The sequence below is a fragment of the Cricetulus griseus genome, chromosome 3, assembly GCF_003668045.3.
Source record: "Cricetulus griseus strain 17A/GY chromosome 3, alternate assembly CriGri-PICRH-1.0, whole genome shotgun sequence".
In the NCBI taxonomy this organism is placed as follows: Eukaryota; Metazoa; Chordata; class Mammalia; order Rodentia; family Cricetidae; genus Cricetulus; species Cricetulus griseus.
The window spans coordinates 29235201-29262188 of record NC_048596.1 but is presented as its reverse complement, the minus strand read 5'-3'; the positions used below and the strand labels follow the sequence as shown (position 1 = coordinate 29262188).

The window sequence follows — 26988 nt, the reverse complement described above, 5'->3', positions numbered from 1 at the left end:
TGAGTAACCAATATCACCACAGAGGCAAATTACTGAAGCCGGAAGAATCAGAGAGCACACTTAGCAAAGCATTGCCCGGGGTTTAGTGACTGAGCCTGGTGACCAAAGGGAGATTCACAGTCACTCTTCTGGATGACAGCCAGCAAGCCCTAGTTCTCAACATTCAAAAAGACATGGACGTCTGAAACGCTACATTATTAGGCTGACCAAAATCAGGTTCACAGTAAGAAATTAACTATACTCAGATGAACCATGGTAGAAATGGTTTTGCCTAATCTACACATGCGAATAAAAACATTTTAATCAGACAAGGGGTTCACACTAATCACAGTCTTCACAGGAGCATGTTTATAGTTGAAAAGGGGGAAAACAGGAGACTCAGAGGTCAGCATCTGCTCTAAATGAACTACCTGGTCCAGGCCGACAGACCCAAAGCAGAGATGATCGAATTCTTCCCCCACAGCCAAGTAGCATGTACTAGCGACAGTCATCCCAGAGGGCTTTTGCCCAGGGCTCCCTGGAGAAGTGTGGCCATGCAGAGCAAGCTTCTCCAGTCCTATACCTTGCTTCCCCCAGCTCCCTGTGTAGAATTATAAGAATGTTCAGCTAACCCATGTACATGTGTATGTGTAAGCATGTGTGTGCATGTGTGTGTGATGTGTGAATATGTGTGCATGTGTGTGATGTATGTGTATGTGTAACATGTGTGTGTATTCACGTGGCATGTGTAAGCATTTAGAAAACAAAACCCAGCAGCACTGCCTGAACTACTGCCAACCCCCCCCCCAAAAATAAACAAGACTATGAGGGCACAGACATAAGGAACTACCAATCCAAATTGAAATCCAAAGGCAGAAAAGCTGCAGAACTTTCTAGCATTTATATTTTTTCTAGGGAAAATACCAGGCAATATTTGGAGAGCCTCCAGTCAGAGCTCAGCATTTCCCAGCAACATTTGCAGTGCCTGCCTTTCTAAGGTTATGCTGGCATTGCAAACGCCACAATGCCATCCTTGTAACCAGCAAAGGATAAAGATCTTGTGGGCTAGAAGCATGCCTTCCAGCCCAGTTTCATCCCCAATTATACACACACACATCTGTCAAAACTGTGTACCAGCTAAAGAGGTATGATTGGGCTTGTTCTGCAAAAGAACAAAGAAAAAGGAGAAGCTATGAAATCAGCAATTATACTGGACACACATTTTTGAAGTACTTCAGATGCCAAAAGCCCAAGGCAACTTAGCATTCTATAAATGAAAACTTTCATTTTGCCTTCCACACCTAATAGAGACATGCTGAACACTGAGGGTGCTTATAGAGATGACACCAAGTCACACTAGCAAACAGTTCCTTTCCTGCAGCTCCACTGGCAGAGTCACAGTTGAATCTTGTATGCCTAGGATTCTAGATAGAAGGGAAAACGACACTTGATCAGAAAACAGATTGTGCAACATAGTAAGCTGGGGCTGAGGAAGCACTGTTGTGTTTAGTTTCAATCACTTGGGCACTCCTAAGACAGGAATTGCCATGAATTAGATTTCTGCTGTACAGTAATTTTGGACAAAATGTATAAAACTATGTTTTAAAATGGTCTTAATGACCTCAGGTACAGAAACCAAATCTGAGAGAATACGGCAGGAGCAGTGCATGAAAACTGAAGCCAAAATGCTTGAAGAGTAGTCATAGCAGAATGACGACACTGCAGGAGACAACTAAGACTCCAGCCACAGTGCAGGGAATCTGATAGCTAGCTTTTCAGAAACAAAAGGTGGTCCTGGGTCCATAGTCTGTAGAAGTTGAGATACCTTGAGATTCCAAGATATAATTATCAAGTGACTTCATAGGGCAAGGTGAGGTAAGACAAAGTCTCACTATATAGCATAGACTGGTCTAAAAACGCACTATGTAGCACAAGCTGACAAAAAATATGTCTCAGATTCCCAAGTGCTGGGACTATAATATGACACCACACTTGGCTAATTTTTTGTTTGCTTGTTTTTTTATTCAGACAGTGTTTTACTATGCTTCCTGGACTGGGCTGGAACTCAATTCTCCTGCCTCCACCTCCCAGACAGCCAGGATCTCCCGTTGGAGCTAACTTAGACAGCTCATCATTGTTAACTACAATCTTCTCAGATAAAAGCCCCATTTATGTTATTAGCAAATAACAAACTCAATCTGCACATTGGGGAAGAGGAATACAGACTCAGAGCACAAAGGAGTTTAAATCCTGGCATTATCAAATATAAGGGATGAAATAACTATTTATTGTTGGTTAAGAATATAAAACATGAAATAAGAAATAAAGCAGAAAAACCTCATCAAAGGTATTCTTACAGACTTGAAAGCAGAAACAGAACTTTCGAAAAAGAAAATAGATCATTAAAAGTAAGATCTCAGAGGAAAATTCAATACAGCAGAAGAGAAAATTATTAAGCTAGAAGTTCAATCTTGAGAAAGTTGACAAAAAGAAGCAGAAAAGAGAGCAAACTTCAAACAGGCATTATAAAGAAGCTGAGAGGAAAAAGTAGTCCTGACATTAATTTAACCATAACTGGAGGAGATAATAGAATAAATAGGAGACGGTGTTTAGAACACTAATAACTAGGGCATTTTCAGGGCTGATAATGACAGGCGATCTGTAGATACATGAAATGCACCATTAAAAACAAGGCAAAAACAACAAACTGCACACCAACCAAGTAACCTTGGAGTAAGTGAAACCATCCACTAAAGACCAGCACACAGAGACTTCATAGATGTCTTATAAACACTGACAAGAAACGCAGTGGTAGCACATTGGGAGAATGTGCTTACAAGGCCATCTGGAAGTAATTGTCAGCTGTGAACTGGAAGGGTGAGACTCAGACATTCCAGAAACCAAAACCAGGGGGCTCTCGGCGAAGAGCCTTCTGAAGAGGATAAAGCTGGTAAGATGCAGGGTACAGGATGGAAGAGGAAAGGGGGAGACATGGTAAAGATGTACAATTAAAAAAAATACTGTCCTAAATTTACATATCTATTTTTTATGGTGGCTCAATTTTATAAGTTTTGACAAAAGCATCTAAGTTCAGAAAGAACATTAGTGGCCCCGTGAGTTTTGTATTATTCTGGAAAGGAGTAAGGATACTTAAAATGATGACTGAGCTTTTCAAGCTGCCAAGTGTCCACAGAGTACTTTCAGGACCATTATTAGAAGAGAAATTCAACACATAAGAGAAACTGAATAAGGATATAAACCAACAGATATTTCAATCTAAAACAATGAAAGTTGACCACATGGAAAAAATGTTCAATTATATTCCAATAAACAAAATAGAAATAAGATGCATCCACCATGCATAGAAAGAATGAAAGAAGTTAATGCAGCTCTCAGGGGATGAGGCAGGAGGATCTCAAGTTCCAGGCATCCTGGGATACAAAGCAAACCAGAAAAGGAGCCATAGTCAGAAGATGGGAGAAGGGAAAGATCGAAAAGGTTTGTCTACACTGAAATTGTGAGCTCTGTTCTACAAAAGAGAACAGGTGCAATCCTGTGATTCACCAAGAAGAGCAACTTAGAATACATTATCACACACACACTAGGACGGCAACAAAATTATCAAATATTGGAGGGAAGTGAGACCACAGATGAACTGCAATAGATTCTAACTGCAGATCCTGTTTGACCAATAAAAGGTGACTCACTATAACAGCACACCCAAGCAAAAAGCGCAAGTTGTAAAAATGTTACATGCAATATATTGTTCTTATCAAGCCTGAAAACAAGCAAAACTTAGCAATACTGTCTTTATGTATACAGTAATTATGTATATAGTAATTATCCCAGGCATAGTAGATATGCTAGATTGGCAATTGACAGTGACATAAAGATACTATTTAGGTCATGCAGCTAGTTTTTATAGTCTATGTTGCAGTGATACATTTTTCTGAAGATATCTCTTGACACCAAAGAATCTGAACTTTTACTGGACCTTGCAGCTAGGTTAATAATACTGTTTGAAATCATTTAAGACTGTATTTTTGGCCTACTGTCCTACTGTGTACTTGGCCTGCTGTCCTACTGTGTTCTTGGCCTGCTGTCTGTCCTACTTGGCCTATTTACCTTTAACCCACCTTTGTGTGGCTTTGGAGGCTGTGCTGGAACTAGCTCTTATAGACCAAGCTGGTCTCAAACTCACAGAGATCCACCTGCCTCTGCCTCGAAAGTGCTGGAATTAAAAGTATACTGTAGGGGAAATATTAGCCACGCCCTTTCGGGGGCTGGCACAGGTGACACAGACCACGCACACTAGGGTGTGGTCAGTGACATAGTAAGACCTTAAATATGAGGGTGGCATGCAGGCGGCGCTCTCTGTTCCATGGTTCGCCTGGTGTAGAGGACTGACTGGTTGCGTGAGTACTTTCCTATTAAAACATCTATTCATCCCAAACTTGGTCTGACTCCTTTGAGGTATGCATTATTTGCGTCCAACTTTAGTATGCGCCACCACCGCCTGGCCCTTTAACCCCCCTTTAAGAGAACAAGGTAATACACCTTACTGTCTTGGATATCCCATGCAAGCTTTTACAAGCTAAGTGCACAGCTTTAATCTTAAAATTGTGTGATCTCTCGTGTCCCTGACCCAGAATAGTGCATGTGTGTATATGTATGCTATGGTGAAGGGACCAGCCCCCCATTTCGGCAGCCATTACAGTAACATGTGCTCGCTATGACCTTGCCTTAGTCACTAGAGGTTAGGTGCCTGCCTCGTGACAAGGAACCAATCAGAAGTTAGCTGGTGGCGCTATGCTTTACTGCACTGGGTGTGCTTTACGGACAAGTGCACAGCAATGACGAGCAGAGAATAGCAACCACCCTGGGAGGGCCTATGGGCCATAACAACCAATTGGCCAGTCAACACAGGACAAGCCCTCCAAGCCTGGAGGCACACCAATCCTGAGCCTGTGCATACCCCTAGACACTCCCCTTACGCTGCCCTACAAGATCACTTAGCAGCCAGTTCGAGGGGTCTTTGCTAGCCATCAGCCATGGTGGGTGGATGAAAGACCCGAGCTAACATGGGGTTAGCTCGTTAAAAAACAATAAAGCTTCATGCAGTTTGCACCAAGCTCTCGAATCTGCCTGGTGATTGGGGGTGACCACGGTCATGGCCTGGGACCCCGGAGACCTGAGTTTTTCCGGGAGTCTAACATGGTAATCAGCCAACAAGCTAGCTGGAAGAGCCTTACGACCATAATGTTAGACCATAATTATTATGTTAGACCATAAATGTTAGAAACAGCATGAGGATTCATCCTGAAAACATCGTTTGTAGTGTTAAATGCTCTTCTGGGCCACTTGGGTCAATAAGGTAACTTCTTCCTCTTGTAAGACTCTGTTAAAGATTTTGTAAAGAATCACCTCACCCCCCATATTCTCTCTGCTGTCCAGTAAATTCAGAACAAAGCCCTTTGGAGGGACAGACTCAGATTCAGACACACCGGGGTACAAGTCTCAGGCATCAGGCACAGACACCCACAACAGACAGATTACAAATAGGCTGACAACCACAAACCAGTCAGAAGGCGCAAGGAGGGTGGTAGAGGAATGAAATTTGGGCTCATGCTTGATCAAATTAAGCCAAGGAGAAACTGCTTTGCTTCCATTCCTTAATGTGACATTGACATACTTTGGTGCCTTCTGAGTTATCTTCATGGCATTAACCAGAACATTTGGTGAAGGTCTTTGTTACACCTCACTGGCAATGTTTGCAGCAGTGGCATAGACTGGCCAAGTACAAAGAAGGAAGCATACTTGCTAACTGTAATCTTCTAAGATAAAGACTTCAACTGAAAGCAAACCAGGACTAAGGGTAACTGCCCCTGGATGACACCCTAAGCCTTCCCGGAATCTTCCAAAATCCTGGGGCTTATATGACTCAGGAGGAGGTCACTTCCTGTAGGCAGCCTTTGTCATTCTGCCTAGCCACATTGCTGGCCTCCTCTAATGGGGTAACTGGCCTCTCCAACTCTATTCGCACCCCCCCCAAAAAAAATAATGGCCTCTCCTTGTTGTAGAATATTAACTATGTAAAGGTGTGTTACATTTGTTTATACTGCATTTGTTTAATTATGAAAAGATGTGTTACTGTTTCACCTTGCCTGACTAAGGCACTCATAAAGGCCTGACTACGGTCTAATAAAGAGCTAAATGGCCAATAGTTAAGAAGAAAAGAAATAGGCCGGGTTGTCAGGCAAAGAGAATACACAGGAGGAGAAATCTAGGCTCAGAAGAGGGAAGGAAAGGAGAGAACCAGGGAGAAAGAGATGCCTGGGGCCAACCAGGTAACTGCCAGACAGACACAGAAGAAGCAAGAAAAGTAGGACATAAAAAGAAAAGGTATAAAGCCCTAAGGCAAAAGGTAAACAGGTTAATTTAAGTTAAAGGAGCTAGCTACAAACAAGCCTAAACCAGGCTGAGCATTCAACTAAATAAGTCTCCTCGACATGATTTAGGAGCTTGGTGTTACCCCAAACAAAGAAAAGGCCAGGGACATTTCCTTGGTCAATTTTTCCTTGAGACTTCTCTCACCACCACCAGAGCTGGACACTCAATCTCAAAGCAAAGCAAGAAGAAATACAAGGATCCCTGAATCCTTGAGAATGACTGAGGCACAGTTTCACTTACCTGTGCTATCTCTTACACACATACACACACCCCGCTCTGCTCCAACTGCACTGTGCTTGAAAGATCACAGCTCCTTCAGCCACTGAAGCTCTGCCTAGAATAACAAAGGCAGCAAATGACAAAGAAGTCAATCAAAGGAACCAAGTGTCCACCACAGAAAGAAACTTCACTTAACTGGGTAAAAATCTTCACCATTAAGAGGAGAAATGACCACCCAAATTAAGGAAAATCTCTAGTTTAGCCTGGGCCATTTTTCATCTATAATCAAAACTCTTAGTAGTATGTCAGTATTGGAAAACAAATCATTCTCATTTTCAATGAGTTCCTCACTGGAACCTCACACTTTTGAGGATACACTGTGTCTTGAGAATATTCTTCTTAAATGCAGCAGCAATTGACATTCCCAATGGTTAGAAAACTTGCCCCAAACTACTCCGCTAACAAGTATCAAAGAACAAAGGAGAGGGCTGGCACATAGCTTAGCCAGGAAAGTGCCTGCCTAGCATGTCAAAGCCTTAGGTTCAATTCCCCATCTGTGGCTCCTGCATCCCAGCACTTGGGAGGTGGAATCAGTATTGTTTCTTCTTGCATTAAATCTGCTGGTCTACCTTTTCAGCCAACAGATGCAGAAGTGCCCTTGTCGGCAAAGTGACTGAGACACTGCCATAAAACTGTTCACTTAGAAAAGCAACTCTCAGAGTAGAAAATCCATACACAGGCAGATGAATCTGTGTCCTTCTCACATACGCTCTTCTGCCCTGTAAGTCCTATTTATCACTGATGAATTTTTAACATCTTTATAATTTCAAATCTAAGAAAAGTTGAAAAGAAAAAAAAAAAAAAAAACTCAGGTAGCCCTTACCTGGGGTTGCTTGCTGGCATTTAGCACATTTACTTGCTATCTTCCACACACACATTTAGCACTTTTGTCTGGAGCCATATGAAGATCAGTTTCACACATCATGGCCCTTTTTCTCTAAAAACTTCAGAAATTATCCCCAAGGAATAGGAATACTCTTAGGCAATCACAATGCAGTCATCAATCTGGGTACCGATGCTTTAATCCAGACCATATTCAGTTGCCCTAATAAGGATTTTTTTTAATAAGACTTCTTCCAATTCAGGATGCAGCTAGGGTTAGATAAAGCATTTCGCTCCTATTTCTCTTTAATCTGAAACACACACAGTACCCCTTTGTCGTCACAAAAACCTTGAGAGGAATGAGGCGCCTCCCTTTTAAATTGATGGAACATTTCCATTTTGGCTTATCCGGCCTTTCCTCGAGTGATTCTGTATGAATCAGAATAGCTTGTTTGCTTAGCCAGAAAATTCCCAAGTGAGAATCTCTCTGAATATCACATCTGAACGTACCAGGTCTATCTGACCCCAATGTAATACCACCTTACTCAACAGAAAGAAATCACGGCATTTCTTTCTCCTTGCAACTAATACTTCATCTAGGGAAAAACATTTTAAGACCATCCAAATACCTTGTCCCACCTCAAAATCCTCCCTCCTGCCCCTGCGTAATCACAACAGTTCGAAAACTGAGGCAGGAAGACCATGAGTTCAAGGCCAGCCAGAGATACATAGTAAGGCCCTGCCTAAGACAAAGAAGAGAAAAAGAGGGAAGACAGGAAAGAGGAGAGGGAAAGAAGAAGGAAAATTCGACAGGTATCCCTGATGTCTTCCGATTGCACACTTTACCTAATGACAGGTGCAGCGCACTGACGCCAACACTCCTTCCACAGTACTGCTCACTCATTATCCGCATTCTCCAGCACTGTTCACCGAGCGAAGCAGTTAGGCTTAGTACAAACACATGCAGCTCTTCTTATGACATATTCCCACTTGATTCCTGCGCGTTACACTGGTACTCAGACTTAGCCAGTGACAGCCCCTGCCAGATGCCTACTCTGTACTTGTTTTTCCTTATCTTTACTTCTTCTCTTTCTCACATTAAAAAATGTTTGGGACTTAATCTTATATCTGTCCTGTCTCTGTTCTGGGTGAAGTCATTTCTCCAAAGAGTCCTGGGTCTTCTCAGAGAAGAATGCTAGAGACCAAGATTTGTAAGGACTGGTTTCCAGTCAGTCTGTTTCAGCTTGTTCATCTTCATTCTAAATATGAGCCACACGTTCCCTTCTGTCATAAAGTAGACACCTTGAGGGGCTCAGTTCAGTTGTGGCGGCTAAGTTACTGGAAGACCTCACCAACTGTGGCTCCAGGGTCTACATTTGGTTAAGATGGAGCCACTTCGACTATATCCCTAGCAATGAGCAAGTGGCCTTCATCTACAGTACTGTCCTTACTCCTTGAGAGGTGGCCGGTCCAATTTGCTGATAGCATGGCTAAGGTAAGAAAGACATCCGTCTTTCTGTTCACTGCCTGGATGCAGCTGCTCTCTCATCTCCACGATCACATGGAGATCTCGGCCCTCAAGTATTTCTTTCTCCATTATCTTGCTGTGCAAATTCCAGCCTCGGCAGCCCTAAGCTACAGACCTTCCACCTGCAGGCTATGAGACCACAGGCTCTCCCAGCGCTGGCCACAGCTACTGTGGCAGAAAATGGATACAGGATAGGACAAAGGACCCTCAAATTACCATCTTCTCTCATGGGTCACAATCTTGGCTGTCTGTTGTCCACTGCCAGAGGCTTCATGGACAGAGGGCCTGTATTTAGGTGGAAATGTAAGATCAGCTCTAGCCACTGCCTTTTTGTTTTCATGTCTTCCACATTAGGTAAGGCTGTACTGGGAAGGGTGAAGGAACAAACGCTTTCAGCACATTTTAATAAGGTCTGTAGGCATTCCAGAAAAGTCACTTTCTGGCACAGCCTTAGCTGTGCACCTGTTCATTTGGTCTGTAAGCCCACGGTATCCAAATTGCTCTCTAGGATGGAAGTGATTCCAGATGATATGACAAAGAAGTGCCTCTCCTTGCTCTAGAAAACATTCTCTTCATGGCTGCCCACAACCCCACATAGTTGTATTTCTATGTATGACTCTTCCTCCAAGTAGCACAGCGAAGCACTCCAGCCAAAGCCAACAAAGTCGGTTGCTATGGTTCATATTTCCTGTTTATGTGCACATACTCAGGAGTGAAGACTTTACATGTGAATCATTTTCTGATGCATTTTCATTTTTTTAAACTACATATCTCTACAGAGAATTAGAAAGTAGTCAAGAAAAACTGCAACCCCAGAAACAAGGTTAAGGAAATGAAAATCAGAAGGAAAATAAAATGACATTTTCATTACATGCTATAAGGAAAGACAACTTTGCAATTCTAAAACACCAGAGAACTTGTCTTTACTTGCCCAGATCAGATTGCTGCACACACACACACACACACACACACACACACACACACACACACACACACACACACACGCACAGAGAGAGAGAGAGAGAGAGAGAGAGAGAGAGAGAGAGAGAGAGAGAGAGAGCGCAGTGGTCACCTAACAGTACTGTCTCAGGAGACTTCTCCACTTGAGAACTCCACACTACAGCCCATATAGTCCATGCACAGGCAGCCTTACCTTTCTTTGGTTTTACTTCCAATGGCCCAGGAATTAAGAAGTAAGTGTGAGGTAAAGGTGCTGACCTGCCCATCTCCCTTGGTCCTAGCATTCTCCATCCTCTAGGAACCTTCAGAACACCTTCTCAGAGGTCCCTCTGAATCTCCAGTGGAATTCTGTTTCCACGAGTCCCCATGGATCCAGCTCCACACAGATTCTTGTGTGGGTCCCCATTTCCCAGGAATTGAATGGGAGACCATGATTGGTTCCCCACTTGCTCTTCCATTATCTCTTGTGAAAAACCCTTAGCATCTCTAGTGAAGCATCCTGCTTTCCCTTCTTCCTCTTGGCTAATTTGCTGGGGCATGACAACCCTTAGGAACCTTTTTGTGTGATCACTGCTTAAGGCTGGCTTAGTGCTCCACCTCAGTGCTCCACCGTAGTGCTCTCCCAGCACCTGGCCACCATTATAATAAAGGTAGAGCTGTGATGATCCCTTTTGCTGTGCTAAGCATGGAAGAGCACTCCATCTCCACAAGTTCTTCACAGTGGATGCTATTACCCTCAGCTCACTTCACAAAGGAGATGCAACAGCATCCCAATGTCACATACGGGAAGTGGCAGAGCCAAAGAGCGCCAACGCATTTCACTACCAATAAGGTAAAATACGCTTAGCTGAAATTTTAACAGGATAATGAGGGCTACAAGGAAAGTCCCAGAACATCAATGGTGACCCTCAGGTCACTGAAAGGACGGTAAGATTCGGCTCATCCGAACCCTTCACAATTGACTGATACCCACAAATTAGACCCATATATAGTTTTCAGAACATACGCCAAGACATGACACTATGAAAAGGACATGGTCAATTTCCACAACCCAGAAATATACACATGAATCAAGCAAAAATTAAGGATTATCATGTGGAAAATTTAATATAGAAGAAAACCAAAAACAAAACAGGGAAACCATTAATATTTAACATTTTAAGATACATTCAAGCTGAGCGTTGGTGGCGCATGCCTTTAATCCCAGCAGGAGGCAGAGGGCTCCAAGACAGGCTCCAAAGCAATACAGAGAAACTCTGTCTCGAAGGAAAAAAAAAAATACCCTGCTGTGCAGGGCAATGCACAAAATTTTTATATTTCCAAAGATAGAAAAGAAAGAAAGAAAGAAAGAAAGAAAGAAAGGAAGGAAGGAAGGAAGGAAGGAAGGAAGGAAGGAAGGAAGGAAGAAACCTTTCACTGTAAAGTATGCACATTTTAGCTTCAACACAAGGACTTTCCCCAAAACAAGAGTTTTTAACTGAGTAATATGTAGTTTATGTTCCCACAACTGTGGGGAATGGAGAATGGCCTGAGTGAATATGTGCTGTTGGCATAGGTACAGCCATGTCAAGGACTCTAACCCCTCAGCCACATGGGAAAATGGCAAAGCCCCCCAATCCCTGAGGCTTAGAGGGATGGCAAGATCTTCCTCTAAGTCGAGATATAGATGTTGATAGTGTGTGCAAAAAATGTTCACCATAGCTTCTCCGACCCCATATTTATGCTTAGACACTGCCCCTACCAAGATTAGCTAAGCCTGCCTCCTGGATTTAGGTCTGTACTATAAACCTGCTACCTTAGTTTTTGTATGTAATAGAACTCCTCCGTGTTCAGATAATCTGGCTGCTCTGCTCAACTGTAATAATAAACTTGCTGAGCTTCCAGGATACTACAGTTTCTCCATCAGAGGGAAACAATACGACCCCAGCTTTTCTATGTATCTGAGTGTTTGTCTCTTCTTCATTCCCTTTCTATCTCAGTTAGGTGCATCCCAGGAGCCATGTTGGATGCCACACATAACACAACTGCTGTGTTAATTAGCAATATTGTAAACTTCAGTGTTCATATTTCAATAGGATGTGCAATTCTGCCTTATAGAAGTTTCAAAAATAGTGGAAAACAGAACCAACTGTTGGAAGCTTTAAGCCATAGACTTAGGAGAAGCCCAGCTCTGAGAGTGCTATAGCAACCTCCCTGCTTCTAAGCACAAACTCTTTCCAAGAGTAACACACATAAAATTTACAAAGTCTGAAATGGGGTAGCACGTGTCTTGGGAGACTCATGAATCAATTCAACATGCTAACCAAAAGTATTAAGTTGGTATCTATTACCCAGCCTTCACTTAAAAAGCATTAAGTGATTAGCTACTGGTATTAGCTACTGGTACTGACAAATCATTTTAACCTTACTCCTGTCAACTTCAAGCAATTCTGCCTCAGATCCTATTAAAGACAAGAGGCAGTAAGGTAAATATAACTTCAAGATGAAAAAAAACAGGCCATGTGTTCAACCACACAACTAATGCCTATCTATCCATTGTCACAACAGAATTTCACAAAAACATCCACTAAGAACAGCACTAGGTTGGGAAAATGAGAACAAAAACAGTGCCAAGGGCCATGATTAGGGAATAGCATCCTAGTCTCTTGAGGTGGTTTGAATGAAAATGGCCCCCAAGGCTCATATGCATAATTAGTCCCCAGTTGTTGAAACTGTTTGGGAAGGATTAGGAGGCATAAATTTGTCACTGGGGGTGGTTTGGAAATTTCAAAAGCCCACACCATTCTCAGGATTCTCATTTTCCCTCTTGCTCTCACTCTTGCTCTTGCTCTCTCTGTCTCCTGCTTGTAGACCAGATGTAAACTCTCAGCTGCTATTCCAGTGTCATGCCTGCCTGCCTGCAGCCATGTCCCCCAGGGATGCTCATGGACTAAAAGACATAACATTGTACAAATGACTATCTTACAAAAAATAATCTACAGATACAATGCAAACCCTATCCAAATCCCAATGTTTTTATTCTCAGAAATAGGAAAAAAACAAATCCAACCAACCAAACAAACAAATAAAAAAGCTTCATTCAGAAGCACAAAAGACCCCAGATAGCCAAAGCATTCCTGAAGAAGAAGAAGAATGCTGGAAATATCACACCTGGTTTCAAATCCTATTACAGAGTCACAGCAACAAGCCAGCCTAGTGCTGGCACAAAAGCAGACAGAGATAATAGAAGATCCAGATGTAAATTAAACCCAGGCAACCACCTGATTTTTGGCAAAGACATCCTTTAGAGAAAAGACAATTTCTTCAATAAATGTTTCAGGGAAACTAGATGCAAAAGAATGAATCTTGATGCTCATCTCTCACCCTTACAAAAATGAATACCTGGCCTTAACATAAGACCTAAAACTCACTGGGCAATGGTGGTGCAGGCCTTTAATCCCAGCACTCTAGAGGCAGAAGAAGACAGATCTCTCTCTGAGTTCAAGGCCAGCCTGGTCTAAAGAGTGAATTCCAGGACATCCAGGGCTACAGAGAGAAACCCTGTCTCAAAAAACCAAACCAAACCAAACCAAAAAAAAAAAAAAAAGACCTGAAACTCAAAGTAAAGAATAAGGAAAACACTTTACGATTTGGATACACGTGAAGGCTTTCTGAATAGGACTTGAACTGCTATGGAAAACAGGTCAACGACCCACTAAGTGAGACTTCCTGGAATGAAAAGGCTGCTGTACAGCAACAGCCACAGTCAACTAGGTGAAGGGACAGCATCAGAATGAGAGAACACTTTGCTAGTTATGTACCTGATGGAAGAGTAGCATCCAAAAGATTTAAATATCCAGAAGCTGGGAGATGGCTTGCCATGCAAAGATAATGCCTGAGTTCAGGGCTCTGGTACCCACATAAGAGCCAGGTGTGGTAGCACCCATCTGTGACCCCGAACAGAAGTGGAGACATCAGACCCTCGAGTGCGTTGACTACCCAACCAAGTTGAATAAATGAGCTCCAGATTCAGTGATAGATGCTGCTGTCTCAAAAGAGAAAGTGAAGAAAAATTGAAGCAGCTCAATGTTGACCTCGCCCTACCCCAACAGACACAAGAAAGAAATCAAACAACTGAATCAATAAACAGGCTAGTGAAATGGACAGAAAATTCACAAAAGATGAAATACTGATTGTCAATAGACATGTGAGGTCCGTCAAGCCAGGTGAGGTACCTGGAACCTCACCCATCTATGCCAGCCTCAACACCCAGTCACACAGCCTAGCCCTGGTCATGCAGTCAGTCAGTTCACAGCCCGGTCTGCTAAAAAGCTTCTGTCTGCAACAGATGGAGACTGCTCTAGGGATCCACAACACATCAAATGCAGAGATCGGCAATCTACACCTAAGGTTCAGGGAACGTTGAGGAAGAGGGGTCCAGGATGCAAGACAGTGTTTCCTGGACAAGACAGGAAAAGTGCACCCATGGATGCTCACCAATATTCCTGCCTGAACAACACCATCATAATAACACTACCAGTTGGCATATGAATGTGGACAGGGGTGATAGGGGATGTCCTCTGAATTCTGGGACTATGTGTTTTATGATGGGGAATGTACTGTGTATGTTTATCTTATTGATTGTTAAATAATATACTGTTTGGCCAATAAGACAGCAGATTAGATGGGACTAGGAGTCAAAGAGGATTCTGGGAAATGTAGTAGATAAGTGGTGATCCAGGCAGGAAGTGACATAGCAAGGAGAGTCATTTTTAAGTGAAGGAGAAACAGGAAGGGTCCCTTTTCCCCTCTGCTCCTGCTCCAGCGGCACAATGTGATCCACCAACAAGGAGGGACGCCAATAAGGCGTCCGATAAGATAAGTCTTATAAAATATATAGGTTTATGATAGTTAAGACTAAGCTAACAGATGAGAATCCTAGTCATTGGCCAAGCAGCTTTGAACCTAATACAAGTTTCTGTGTACTCATTTGGGCCCTGACTCAGGCGGGCAACTGGCATAAAGCTCACACGTGGCGGTGGGGCTCAGGCAGCTTTTGGCAGAAAGATTTATCGTAACAGTTTTCCTTATTAGTTGATGAATAAAGCTGTTTCGGCAAATGGACAGGCAAAACTTAGCTAAGAGGGAATTCTGAACAAAGAAAGAGGAAAAAGGAAGATAAGGAACAGATGCCATGCCAGGAAGTCAAGAGACCCAGGCATCACCTGTAAGTCAAGTGATATACAAATTAATAGTAATGGGTTAATTAAGAGAGAGCCAGCCAGTAAGAAGCCTAAGCCAAAGGCCAAAAACTTATAAATATATATCAAGTCTCTGGGTGGTTATTTCATAAGTGGCTGCGGGACCCGGTGGATAGAGAGAAACTGGTCCAATGGGACCGAGATAGATGGAGAAAGCTTCCTATTACACAGGGGAAATTCCACAAGTACCCACCCCTAGATGAAGGGCTACATTTGGCCAATGGCTGCTGAGAGAGAAAAAATCATTTTCCTGCAGGAACAAGCTCCTACATAGGTTGTCCAATGGCAAGTGGTCATCCCTGGACCCGTATACTTATGGGCAATACAAAATAGACACAGCAGGTTGTACATACATATGTTTGTGTGTGTATATATACACACACAGGTACATATAAATGTAACAGTAATAACTAAAGAAGAGGTCATGAATTTGGGAGGGAGACAGACAGGAGGAAAAGTATTTTTAAAAAGAACTTGAAAAAAGTTCAACCTTATTAGCCATTATTTAAAACTACAATGAGATCCCATCTCACCCCAGTGAGAAGACAGTCATTAGGAAAACATCAGCAAATTATAGCAAGGATGTGGCCAAAGGGAAACCTTTCACACACTGCTGGTAGGAATGTAAACTTGTCTCGTCATTATGCAAATAGGTACAGAGATTGCTCAAAAAAATTAAATACAGATCTTCCAAATGACGCAGGCTTACCACTCCTGGCTATTTACTTAAAGGAATCTCAGTCACCTTATCACAGAGACATTTGCACATCAATGTTTGTCATGGCACTTTTCACAACCGTTAAATTATGGAGCCAAGCTAAATGCCCAACAACAGAAGAATGGTTGGACAAAACTGCAGATGTATACAGAAGGGAATTATTTTCCATCATCAAGAAGAATGGAGTTGGACCATTGGCAACATTTGCAGAAGAATGAATGCACCTGGAGATAATCATATTTACATGGACTAAGCCAGTCTCAGAAAAACAAATATGTTTTCTTGCTGTTCCTAGATTTTATGTCGTCACAAAAAGTTATGCCTGAATATATAAAATGAACGCTGAGGGGAAACTGTCTAGGTAACAAAGAGGACAGCAGGAAGGGCAGAAAGCGTGAGAAGGAGAGGGTGAGGCTAGGAGGGATATGCTCAATGTATAAAACATACTGCATGAAAAAATTGTAAGTAGTTTCTGATTTTGGTTTTTGGTTGTTTTTTTGTTTTGTTTTGTTTTGTTTTGTTTTAAGAACCAGGGCTTTGAAGTTACACACATCTGGGTTTCTTTTCTAGGGTAGCCAATGACAAACAGACCCTTGTGCTCTGTGGAAGGTTATAACTGGATGGGAGAATGAGATCTGTATCTGGAATTAAACATTGAACAAAATAAAAATAAATAGATATACACAAACAGAGACACACAGACAGCTATTGTTCTGCTTCAAAACTTATTCTAAGCTACACAGGAAAAATAGCAAGTAGACACATTTATTCTGAGAAAGATTAAATTTACTGAATTTGAATAAAATGTGGACTCATTAAGATACCAATAAGGATGGGATATTAAAGCAAAACAAAACAAACAAACAAACAAAAAAAAACAAGATGCTGGAGAATTAGAAAGCCCTTCATGCAGAGTGGTAAGAACAGCCATTGTGTTTTAAGGCTACTCTAATTCTTCATCCTCGAACAGGAATTTCACAGCTGTTATTCACTCTTCAAAAATGTTGGCGTCCATAAAAATGGCTCCGCTGCATTTTGACTTCAGGTCAGAGAGTTCAAAACTATCTTTACTCTTCCAAGATTAAAGGCATAAGACCTAAAGGTCTAAGATGTGGCTACTGTAGGGTGTTTGGTTTAAGGCATGGATGTCTTATCTAAATAACAAGAGATTTAGTCTAAGGTGTAGTTACTAAATGTTTGGAGAATTAAGAAAATCTGTTTGTTCCTTGTATCATGATAAAGATACCATTTTCCATTTTGATTGGGGTATATAAGAATGTTGAAGAATAAACTTGGTGCATTCAGTATTCACTGGATTGTCCTGCTGACTATTTTTATCTTTTCCTTAGTGTCTTTACCTGCTGTTTCTCAATCCACACTGCCCCTCTCAGGTACAAACCAGGCAAGTTGTCTAGATCCAACTATAGCCCCACAAATATGGGTTCCTACACAAAACCATCCAGGTTTCAACAAATGTCCCCATGTTACAGGAGAGGATTCTGAGCATCTCAAGGCATAAGTGACTAGCTCCAGGTTATGCTGCCAATAAACTGTAGAAACTGATATTTTAAACTAGCAAACTTACTGGCGAAGCCATCATCAGGGCCAAAATGGGGGTGGGGGTATCACGTTGTCACATGGCCATTCCACAAAGCATTCCCTTGCTTCAATCAAATTTACTGGGCAATATCCAGTGCCAGCCATTTCTACACCCCCTGATGTGTGCTGCACCTTGAGTCCCAATCACTGAGAAGTCATGAGACATAGCCTATCAAAGTGAGTGTCTACTATAGATCACATCCTACAAACCAGAGCATCTTCAGCACAAGGGACATTCGACAACTCTCCAACTTGTTCATGGGTCTGTGTGTCAGCTAGCCTTAAGAAGAAGGACAAAGACGAAGCTGACTCTGAAAATTCTAAGATGCTAATTTCTGCTAATACTCCAGGATATGGATGGGGGGGGGGCGTATAGCCCATGTGTGTATCACTGCTGTGTCCTTAGATACATGGACTGTCAGCATTCAGTTAATGTGGGTGTACACACACACACACACACACACACACACACACACACACACACACACACCAAGTCACAAAAGGCTGAAAAGAAGAGGCAAGTGAAAGGCGGTGTGAGGAAACATTAGTTAAGGCTGCCAGGAAAGTATCAGATCCAACTCCTCTTTTGAATGTAATAGTCATAGAAAAGTGGGGTCATGGGAATTCAGATTTTTCTGAATTATTATTATTGCACTTTTTGTTATTGTTTGTGTGCATGATGTACGTGTGTGGAGGTCAGAGGGCAACTTTGTGGAGTCAGTTCTCTCTCCTCCCCACCTTCATATGTTTTCTAGGACTTGAATTCAGTTCACCAGGCTTGCTCAGCAAGAGCCTTTACCCACTCTCTGAGCCATCTAACAGCCCCTACCATTATTTTTAAATGAACAAATTTTACACTCAGAGGTAAAAATGCCTCCAAGCCCCTTTGCCTACTCAAAATATTTGTCAATATTTTGAAATACCTACAGGCCGAAACTGTCTTCTAATTTACGATTTCAGACAGATGAATCATATGTGGAAAAACAATCTACTAGCATTGTGCTTCTTTCTGCAAAAGGCACAGAGAAGAATAAGACTGGGCCAGCTAGTTTACTGGAGAGAGAACATAAACAGATAATTACAATACCATACAATTAAAGCTCTTGGCAAAGCAGAACCAAGTGGGGGACGGTGGGGAGGAGGGGATGACTAATCCTGCTTACACTTCAACCTTACTTAGTGAGGAAGAAAGGCTTTCCCCCAATGACCTTTGCAATTTCCTTGTCTGATCCTCATTAACTTTAAAGCAAACACCACACCAATCCATCTCTTCACTCGGTCACCATTCTCACTGCATACTTCTCTAATAGGCACTAGTTAAGCAAGTTGTGACATTAATGGTCAGCCACATAGCAGCACATGAGTTGCCTGTTCCACTGAATTTTATCAAAGTTTTGGCCCTTTCCACAAAAATTTCTTGCTTCCCAACCGTCAACTAACACAGCGTGTGTTTCTCTATCCAAAAATCTTAAAGACACAGCCAAATGTATGATTCATCTAAAATTAGGGTATCACCATTTAAGAGTTCATGTTGTTGTAAGGTTGTATACATGTCTGATGCCTGGAAAGAATAACATACTCCTTTGCAAATATGAGACAGTTTAAAATGTAAAATCTAACTAAAAGTGCATATAACATTGAAAGAAGAGTTCGTGTTGTTGAGGGACAGCAAGACGGCTCAGAAGATGATGAGCATGCAATGCAAATATGAGAACCAGAGTTCAGGTCCCCAGCACACATATAAAAGTCAGGAAGGCCTCACTGCCTGCCTGCAATCCCAGTGCCCAAGAGGCAAAGAGGGCTCAGCAAGAGACCAGGCCTCAGTAAGCAAAGTCAGAGTGTTGGATGAAGCTCTCACATCAACCAGTGACCTCCATGGCCCACATACATGCACCTGCACACACACACACACACACACACACACACACACACACACACACACACACACCACACACACACAGCAACACACACACACATCACACACACACACACACACCACACACACACACACAGCAACACACACTCACACACCACAAACATACATTACACATGTAAAAAATAAAGTTTGTTATTTTAACTTAAAAAATATTTCAGACAACATACAATAAAGGACGTGTATGTACTTGGAATAGTCAAAAACGGCCATCCTATAAAATGAAACTAATTTCCCAAGCATAAGGTGAGGTTTATGACTTTACATTGGAATTGCTCTAAATATTTGGCAAGTCAGAAAGGGCGACAGACCAGGCCACAGAATTCTGACCCAAGCTAGATTATATGGAGTTTTCACCTCAGCACTGAGAAATGGCATCCCTTTGTAACCTGGCCCGTAAAATGTGGGCAAAAGAAGTGTCAAGTGGCATCACTAAAAAGCTATGAGCATAAACTAAGGAGGAGGGTTTTGAGAAGGACAAAGTTTTCTTTTTCTGTTAACAGAAAAGCACTATTGAAGTTGAGAAGCCTTAAAAGACACTCATTTTTCAGGATGCTGCATCCACCCAATGTTCTAACAGGACATCTGTTTTTACTATCTCCTTTAACTTCAGTTTGTGTACTATTGATTATTCTAAGAATCTTCTGGATAGCATATGTGGACACCAACTTATGGTCAGTAAAGACGAGAAGGAGGGGAGGAAGGAAAGTAGCACAAGTGTTTGGTGTGTAAACACTCACATGGGTGTGCTCCTTCAGTGATTACTGGGGCTGATTCCAGAAAGTCTTCTGGGATCCCACAGTATCATTGAAACTGGGGTTTTCCTAAATTGGAAATTCTTTATATGCTCATTCCACCACATGCTCCACAATTGGGGCTGATGGATGGTGCCTACTCCTCACACCCAAACATCTGACGTACAAGTCATATCTCAGCCTACCAGGCCCTTGCATAGTTACCCACTGTCAGAGGGCACATTTTTGAGTATCACATCTATAACAATGTTACTGTCTGTGAACACTGAGCCCTTGGGATATGTCAAATAGACTTAAATCAGAGCAGCAGAACCATTAGGCAGTATGTTTGTTCTCAAAAGTGAAGACACTGAAACTAGGGATGGTAGTACATGCCTACAATCTCAGCACTTCAAGGCTAAGGCTGGAGGATCAAGTTTGAGGACAATCTTGGCTACAGAATAACAAGTTGTGTGAGGAAAGGGAAAGGAAAAATGAGTAAGAAAGGAAACCAACAAATGCAAACAAACAGGTCCTGGACTTGAGAGACAAAGACTCCATAACCAGTTTTCAAGTGAGAGGCAACATTGAAAGCCAAACTCCAAGACCAAATTCCTGCTGGGGAATGAGTTAGTTACAGTCAGGCATACAGCTGCATCATGAATCAATTTGAGCTGTTTTAAGCTCCGGGTGTGCCAAGGGGGTCTGGTTTATGGTTGCATCTGTATCTGCCTAAATTCCATTCTAGACGAGGCAGAGCCATCTTTCTCTATAGCTGCATGGATCAGGTCTGGATTTCCTGGACCTACAATGACAAGAGGATAAGCTGATGACTGAATCCTTTGATTGTCCTTTGAATGCCTGAGTCATTATTTCAACCCACCTGGGCACAGAGTGCAGCCATAGTGCCAAGCAACAAAGACATGAACCAGAAACAACACTGTATGTTTCCCATTAAATCAGCACTTTGAGAAATGTTCAATGGGAATGATAATAAAATAAGATTAATAAGACCTATGCTAGGAAGAATGCTATCATTGTGCATTCAGAGTCTTATGAATCTTCCTACTATTTGATCCAGTTCTACTACCAAAATTGAAAATTCCATAGTTGTTGAAATTGCAAAAAAGAAAGTCTTAAGAATTTAAGAAGCAACCACATAGAATACTGTGCAAATATTAAAAATTACTTTTACACAAAAATAATTAAGATACAATACTAAACAAAGAACACATAAATGATCTTTAAAGTTTCAAACATACAGATATGGCCACATAGGAAAAGAAACAAAGTTAGAAAAATGACAGTCATGCATGCCAGTCTTGGTCACTTCTGTATCCTCAGGGACTCCGAGAGTTCCAGTTCACTGTAGACACACAGACATCCTGAAATCCTCTCTATTGAAAACACCAGTGTCATCTTAGTGTCTGGTCATTTGTGTTGTACCTTGGCTATTCTGAGGCAGTAAGCAAATGTTTGCTAAGGAACCCCATACTAGGTTGAGGACACTGGGCCCTGGCAAGAATAATGTTCACGGTCTTTTACATCCCTTTGCTGTTGTGACTCCAGATATGGCCTGAAAACATAACTCCTATGGAATCTGGTGTCTCAAGCTTTGTTGAGATGTTCAGTGAAAACATCTGGAAGCCTAGGATCTGTGGAAAATGATGGATAACGATGTGTCAGGTCAAAAGGTCACCCTCTCGGGGCCTTGATTCCTACATCTATGAAAGGAAATAGTTAGACAAATTTTCATTTCAAAGGTTCAGCCTAGCAATAAAATAGGAGTCTACAATCTAAGAATGGTCATCAGAAAGAAAGCAAAAAGGGTTTTACACACATTTCATTTATTATATATACCTTACTGTAACTTAATTCTTAATGCCCTCTTTGGAATTACTTTCCGAGTAGTGTGTTCAGCCTTGTTCTACCGATATCATGGGGTGGGAGTAGTCAAAACATTTTCTTAGCTGCTTGTTTGATTTTGAGGAATGGTCTCATTATCTCATTTCAACTTCTGATCCTCCAGCCTCCACCGCCCAGTTGCTGTCAGGACAGGTATACATGCCCACCCTTGGTTTTGTGCAGTGCTAGTGATCAGCCAGGGCCTCATGTAAGCTAAGCAAGAACTCTACCAAGCACTCTACCAAGCTACAACACTGTCTCACTGTTATTTTCTTTTAATTCTTGCATATGATGGGTCTCATTAGATGAAAGGGTACAATTTCCTTGTTCCAGTTGAACTCAACACAATTTCATTTTCACCCCCGGGTAAAAGCCTATATTCAGCCTACTGGCACTTATCAGATACCAATGGAGGACTTAATTGAGCTTTGGGGCATGAAGAATTTGCAGCACAAGAAGAGCCTTCAGTTTCATAGCAAGCCTCAGAGATGGACAAGACTGCTGCCTACCTCTCGGAACCTAGCTTTGCTTGAGCTGCATTGCCAATGCCATCACATAAGTCAACAAAGATGCTTTGTATTCAGTCATCCCCAACACCACACTTTAAATGTATTTTTCAGTTACAAAATCTGGCCACAGAAGTTATCATTCCTATTATTACAAAGTTTTGTTTTGTTTTGTTTTGTTTTGTTTTGTTTTGTTTTGTTTTGTTCTGCTCCTAATCAGAAGCCCAAACAATTTGCTTTGATTATTTCTTTTGGGGATTATATCAATTCTCCCTTCCAATTTTCCAAACTCCCCGAATGTTCCTCCTTGCTTTCTTTCAAATTCAAGACCTCTTTTTTCATTAATCACTGTTAGGTACTGGATAACCAGTTGGTGCGCTCTTCCCTAGGGAAGACTATTTCTCCTGCTCACAGTTGAAAGCATCTCCTTTCAAACAACTTTATATCCATCTGATCTCCAAGCTTGTGGTCCAACAATGGAACCCAAGAAATCAAGTCTTATTTCAGAGTCTCATTGTTCCAGACTCCAGACTCTGATTCTTTGTCACAGCACCAATAGAATCGCAGCAGCCAAAAAGCATGACCCTGCAGATGTCAGCTCCCAGACTAGACCCAATTCTGTCCCTGGCCCATAGGCCCAGGCACACTGATCACCCTGTGTTCCTGGGTCCAAAGAGTAGGCAAAGAACCATCACCGGCTGGGAAGCTACATCTGCCCACCCAGAAGCCTCCCTGCAGCTTGAAAGGTCAGACAGGCAGGGCCAGGACATAGAAACCAGGGGCCCTTCCTGTACTGGCCACCCCACCCTGTTCTTTCTAAGAGGAAGTGGCCTGGAAATCCTGTACACTCATTGTTTTGTTAATAAAAACTTTGGAGGAGGTAAGCCTTAGACAGGGGTACATATTCACTGTAGAAATTAGGAATCATTGAAGGCACGAATGTTCTTATGTTTCTTGTCGACTTTGGTCATCTGAGACTTTTAAAACAAAAACAGAATCCTAGACTTAGTGTGGCAAGTTGCTGATGACATGTTAGACAAACACCTGTCATTATGATGTATATTGCCACCCATACCACAGAAAGCTGAGATAGGGAGTGAGCCTCCTGTGGGTAGAAAAACTCCAGCATTGCCCAAGACGCCTCACTCACAGAACTCCAGCTTGAATGAAGATCTTTGAACAGATGCACCCAGACTTACAGGGGAGAGGCAGACTTGTAGTAAACATAAAATCAAAGTTAGTCTCTCTCTCTCTCTCTCTCTCTCTCTCTCTCTCTCTCTCTCTCTCTCTGTGTGTGTGTGTGTGTGTCTCTCTCTCTCTCTCTCTGTCTCTCTCTCTCTGGTCTCACTAGGTAGCCCTCACTATGTAGGCCTATAACTCCCTATGAAGACCAGCCTGGCTTTGAACTCACAGACATTGGCCTGCCTGCCTCTTCCTCTCGAGTGCCGGAAATAAAGGCATGCTCTAGCAGCTTCAGCACAAAAGATGCAAGACCTGTCTGCTCAATGGACCAGTTCACTGATGCAGCCTTATGGCTTCATGGATCAGGCCTTAGACTAGCAATCCGACTTCTGAAAGCCAGCTTCAGCACCTGACACCTCTCACACCTGAATCAACTTCTTCTGGGACACGGAAGTCAAGCCTAGGCATACTGGGTGTTCTGGGCTGCACACCTATGTGTGGATGAATGACATCTCAGTCTCAAATTTTCTGGGCAGACCTTCAAACTAAACAGTGCTGCTGTGTTGGTGTGGTTTCTATGCTGTCTTGGACTACATAACATCTCTTCTTCCTTGCCACAGATGAACTGGTCCAAGTTCTCCTCCTATCACACTCACTCCTAAGCAAACACTGTTCAAATTGACTTGGGAGGAGCAAATAGCTCCCTGGAACCACTAATGTTTACGATTTAAGATGACAGGCTATTTCTTTGTTTTTAAATAATAGGACTAGATTTATCAGATTCTTTGGAGTAAAAAGGTACCAAATTGCCCATACATTTGAATATGGTTTTGCTTTCCAAAGTAAACTGCTTTAATTACAGAAACAATCCCTCATGCTCATGAATAGCTCTATAATTAATAAAGCCCAAGAAAGAAGAACCTGGCATGGAATTCCACTGAAGATCTTAGTGAACATTTTGAGGGATGTCTTTAAGCCCTGTGCTCATACAGCTCCTTGACAGCAATGTTAATCTCATGATTATTACAGTGTGTTTATCATACACTTTGTGCCTTGCCAGTATGACATCACCAGCACAAATGCACAACAGTCTATTATACAAACAAATTGGAGCATATACTAGAAGCCATCTGGGTCACTTCCCATATTTACTATGCATTTTCGGAGATAATTGTTTCCATAGAAATCACCACTAGAAATAGGCTCACTGGAGTCAAAGGATCAACAAATGGTTTCTCAGTTGGTCACAAGAGGCCTTTTAGGGAAACAGCTGCCTGAGTCATCTCAACATCTACATATTTTCTCAACCAACTTTGGCTGAATTTTCCTAGTCTGTTCCTGGTGCCTTTACTGTTGGCTACATTTGTACTTGGTTATCAAATTATTCAAATCTCGTAGTCAGCTCATCATCTCTGGCTAACAAGCTATACTGCTTAATGTAGTATCTCTATCCTTTGATAACATATGGCATCTTTTCTGTGTCATGATGCGGGATCTCACATAGCCAAAGCCAGCTGGTACTATGCAGGTGAAAATGAACCTTTTGTCTCTGCCTCCCAAGTGCTGGCATTACAGGCCATGTACCACCACACCCAACATTTTTTGTTGGTGGGTTGTTTGTTTGTTTGTTTGTTTGTTTGTTTGTTTTGTGAGGCCCTAGCTGCCCTAGAACTCTCTTTGTAGATCAGGCTGGCCTCAAACTCACAGAGATGCACCTGCCTCTGTGTGCTGGGGTTAAAAGTATGTGCCACCACCACCCAGTCATATTTCTAACTGAATGACCAGTATTAACCAGCAAATATCCCAGGATCCTCTGCTTATCTTATTTAATTCTCAGAACAAACCCTTCTTGTAGCTTGGGCAAGTGATCTTTTCTTCAAAAGCTTCAGAGTTTAAAAAACTGTTTCAAATGATAAAGTTTCCCACTTTGCTAAGGATAATCACTTGGGGTGGTGTTCAGGATACAGCACTGGGATTCCTGGGGGCCCTGTCTCCTCCTGTGATGCTAAGGCTTAATTTACATAGCATATACCCTGATTATTTTTATAGAACTTGCATGCCAGTGCAAGAATAGGCTACAGTTTTGGAAAAATGTTTTCTAGGTGGGACTGAAACAGCTCAGGTTGATTCTCTTGGTCAAAACTCCTGCTCACATTTCACTGTTTCACATTAGGTTAAATCTAATGGAGAACCCAAAAGAAACGACACAGTCAGAGCGGTGAAACCACCTAAGAAGATGGCTTCAAACTGGGCTTTCCCGGCCCATAATTAGGCCCACACTGTACCCAATGAGCAACACTGTCGCTTCATCTTATGAGGAAGCATAGGACAAGACACAGACAAAGAAAGCCATGATTCTAGATGAGGTACCATTCATTATTGATGAGGGCTGTCCCAAGGACTGCAGGACACTTACCCTTCTACACTTGAGAATATTAAATGCTAATATATATTAGCATATATATATATTATATATATATATATATATATATATATATATATATTAAATACATATCCAGGCATGGATGTTAAGGTATATGCCAAAGGTGATCTGAAGAAGCTGAGTGATCTCTGCTATGAATGGGAGAAGACATCTGGGTCCTTCAGAAGTCCAGTCCAGAACAAAACCTGTTGTGAATCAGTTTCTCCACACCTTGTATTTCCCCCCTTCTCTGGGGTGATTTCAAGAGCTTGTAAGACCAAAGCTTGGTGTGGTGATATCTTGTTTGTATTCTAAGAAATAAAGATTGCCTGAAAATCCAAGAGCGGAGCTAGCCACTAGTTAACCATAGAGATCTGAAGGTCTGTACAGACAGACAGGTAGTGATAGGGCTGGGCTGAGAGAGGACTATAAGGTGGGAGGAGACAGGAGCTTGGCCCCTTTCAGGCTGAGGAGTTGGTGAGGTAAGAAGTGGCTGTGGCTGCTCCATTACGTCTCTGATTTTTCAGCATTTATCCCAATATCTGACTCCAGTGGGTTTTTATTATTAAGACCAATTAGAATTTGTGCTACAGCTGGGCTAACAAGAAAGCTAGTGTTAGGACTGCTTCTTTTTTTGTTGTTGAGACAGGATCTCACTATATAGTTCTAGCTGGCTTTGAATTCACTGTGGTGTAGACCAGGCTGGTCTAGAACTCAACAGAGATCCACCT

At 42.1% G+C, this 26988-nt stretch overlaps 1 protein-coding gene across 8 annotated transcripts in view; it reads right to left on the bottom strand.

The window, feature by feature from the left end:
• The window catches only part of Sgms1 (sphingomyelin synthase 1), a 257862-nt gene that overhangs the window by 153950 nt on the left and 76924 nt on the right, over nt 1-26988 (bottom strand). For 4 of the 8 annotated variants that reach the window (XM_035441887.1, XM_027406400.2, XM_027406402.2 and 1 more), the window contains exon 3: nt 6670-6763. The exons of the other annotated variants lie outside the window; for them this stretch is intronic. The gene's annotated coding sequence lies outside the window, so the exon portion shown is untranslated. The remainder of the gene's footprint in view (nt 1-6669; nt 6764-26988) is intronic. 8 annotated transcript variants of the gene reach the window in all.